Below are 3,327 nucleotides of genomic sequence, written 5' to 3' on the forward strand. Positions count from 1 at the left end.
GAGAGAGAGAGAGAGAGAGAGAGAGAGAGAGAGAGATTAATCTTCCCTGCCGGTAGCACTTTTGTCGGGTCAGTAAGAAAAAAAAGAAGGGACGAAAAAATATATGAAAGGCATTCTTTCTCTTGGTATTCGAAACCACGACAGCCCACGGAGATTAACGTGAGCGGAGATATTTTTCTCGGGCGACGGAACCGCAGGAAGTCAGTTCCCCTCCCGGGCGCAGCGCGCACAAGCGGTCACGCAGTTTAAACTTTTTTTTTTGTTAGTTTTATTCCACCACCGGACCTCGTCGCGTCGCCATCTACGTCTCTGCAGGAATTCGCTGCGTCTTTTACTGGGTTAATACGCGGCACTGTACATATATACATATACACTGAACAAACTCTCTGCGTTTTTGGACTGCAAAGTTTCCGCCAAAGGAAAACAATACGCCTCTGGGGTCCGGGCCAGGCCGGGCCACCGCAAGGCCTCTGGTTCCAGCTCGATGTTTCCTCGGCAGCGCGCCTGTCTGCAGAGTTTCGTTTTCAGTTTGTCTTCTCCATTGGCACCGCGCGGGCCAGGGCCCGGCCCGGCTGGCCGAGCGGGCGAGCCGCGCCGCCTTTCCTGCTGTCGCCCCAACAATCTGACGACTTTATAATCGCCCCACAATGAAAAAGGCATGTAAACTCGACGGGCCCATCTGCGTCGCGGCCGCCTGGACGGACCGACCAACTTCATACTCCCCTCTATGTATTAAATATCCGGTTCACGTCAGGAGAGAGCTCCGAGGCATCCAGTCAGGCAGGCTCCTGCTGGTTATTACCTCAGATAAGCGCACAGCAGGTCTATACCGTCCACCACACGACAGCGCCCCCAAGAAGAACAATACGAGCTCCCCGCATCATCTATAGCTTCTTACCGGGGAAAGAGAAGGAATGCTGGAACCCTCTTTGCCGTAAGCCGAAGTCCTCTCTCTCTCTCTCTCTCTCTCTCTCTCTCTCTCTCTCTCTCCCTCCCTCCCCCGCGCATGCAGGTCGTCGACCCCATAGAGCACCCGTGTGCGAGCAGAGCGTGACCCTAACGAAATATCTGGAGTCGACGGAAATAAATGTGTATAAAAAATATATAGCTAGGGTAAAATCGGTAACCGGCCTCTTTACCCTCCCTATACCATTTTGATTTTCCGCCTGGGTTGTCTGCAACACAATCTAGCTTCCGTCAGGTGGAAGACGAAAACGCATCACCCAACCCGAATATGCGGGTCCAGGCCTACACTCTTAGTTTCGTTCAGCTGACTTCTCTTTGAATTTACGAGCATTGATATCGTTAGGCACATGTGCACATGTGAATGTATAATTACAAACACCTGACGAACGCCATCTTTTTCACTTGGCCATTTTGACGAACAGTCCGGTTGTTTGGGCTCTTCGCAATACAGCAAGGATGTGTCATATTATGTAACAACACATTAGCACGCTACGTGCTACGTAAGAAACTCACAGTGGAAGAGCGTGGAAGAGTTAATCAAATCACGCCAATACCACAAACAAACAAAAAAAAAGAAAGAAAAAAATCCTGACGTGTGTAACACGAGCAAGCAGGTGTATCGTGTTCCGTGCACACTTCCAGCCAGCTCTCTTTCTCTCTTTTTTCGAGTGGAGTGCGTTGTTGCGTCTGGCCGGCCTTCCGGCAGCGCCCCCTCACCCCCACCGCACACCCTACCAGTCGGATTTCGAGTGACCCGCTCGCCTTGCACGCGACGTCCCTCCCCCCCCCCCTCGTAAAGCGCACACACACACACACACACACACACGCACACACACACCCCTTCCTCTCACCTGCCCCCCCTCGTAAAGCGTAATGCGGCCCGGGCACTTCACATCGTGAGTTATCCCTCTCTACTGCACCGAACTCTCGTTCTCTTGCCACTTTAGCCAGGAGGAGAAAAAAATCAGCCAGCAATAAGCACTCGAAATTGCAAAGGGGCAAGCACTGCAATGGTGCAGCACAAAGTGCAGACTGGAAATTGTGTTGGCAACAATAACGCGGTGTATGCGGTGCACTTCACATTTTGGGGGCTCCAGGTGGAAACAGCGGGATGGCAGGCTCACTCGACGGTAAGCAGCCCATCACCTGATTGGCAATAAGATTGAGTCCCTTCACCCCAAACTCCCAAGTGCCTCCGACAAGAGAGATATGAGTCCAAGTCAGTTATGTTGCACAGGGCGAGGCGGCCGGCCCCGGCAGTAGCAGGGGACTCGCCCGCTGCAAGAACAACTTCAAATCTCGTTTGTAGCCGTCCAATTTCGTTAGATCACTGGGAATGACTTCCTTGAGAAGCTGCGCGCAGAGTGTCACTTAAAAACACAGTCGCCGCGCTCTACTCGAAACAGAAATTGTAAACATCTTTTATTTTTCTCAAATATTAGACTACTGAAGTAAAGATTCCTTCACAGGGAATGCATTTTTGAAAGCAGGAAAGGGAACGCCTTGGGACCGAGAGGAAGGGGAGATGGGAAAGGGGGGGGGCTGGACTGTAAGAAGGGGGAGGTACGCGGTTGTCGACGCGAAAACCCGGAAAGGGAATATAAAAGATGGAATAATAAGGCAGATGCGGAGAGCTAGAGCGCTGTGGATCCGTCATTGGCTGTGTGGCGAATACTTGAGCCCGACTGAAGGGCTGAAGGGTAATGGATAAGGCAGCATTCCGCGTTACTCAACTCAATTGCGGAGGGGGGCAAATCTTCTTAATTGCTTCCCCATCAGCATTATTTTATCGAGCCATGCCTCGCTAGCCATGGCCGCGGGGACGAACAACAAATCCAATTCCGGACCAAAACATTACTGCGGAGAGTGCACCTCACCATAGGAAGGGGTTGTGGAGGGGCTTTGGAGTCTTTCTCCCAGACAGGCAGAGAGGGGCCACAGGCCACACTAACTGTCCAAAAAGTCCATCTTATTTCCGTCCAGCCCGTATTCTTTCCACTCCAAAGACAATTTATGAAGTTTTTTTTAAAGTTGGAATATACTTTGTTGTTTTTGTTTTGTTTTGTTGTTGTTGTTGTTTTTTGTCTTTTGTTAACGAAATCTGACTTGTTGGTAAGGAAAATGGAAAGATAAGCTATTGAATTTCAAGTTGACGGATATTTTTTAGAGGTATATGTTTTAAAATTTGTACATGTTCTTCATGTTTTCTTCTAAGTTTTTCTCTGGCTTTGGGATTTAAGTGAAAGGGAAAAGCCTTCCACTTCTCGGGGAAACATTGCGGCCAGCCGAGATATGGCGGAGAGGCGTGGTGACAAAATGCCTTTAGTCAAGTCAAACACTGCAAGACCAAAACTACGCGGG

General features: G+C 50.1%; 1 protein-coding gene across 1 annotated transcript in view; it reads left to right on the top strand.

The window, feature by feature from the left end:
* The window catches only part of LOC127749236 (uncharacterized), a 17,401-nt gene that overhangs the window by 710 nt on the left and 13,364 nt on the right, over nucleotides 1–3,327 (top strand). The window lies entirely within an intron of this gene.

This window comes from Frankliniella occidentalis, unplaced genomic scaffold (genome assembly GCF_000697945.3).
Source record: "Frankliniella occidentalis isolate FOCC.00 unplaced genomic scaffold, Focc_3.1 Scaffold41, whole genome shotgun sequence".
Classification (NCBI taxonomy): domain Eukaryota; kingdom Metazoa; phylum Arthropoda; class Insecta; order Thysanoptera; family Thripidae; genus Frankliniella; species Frankliniella occidentalis.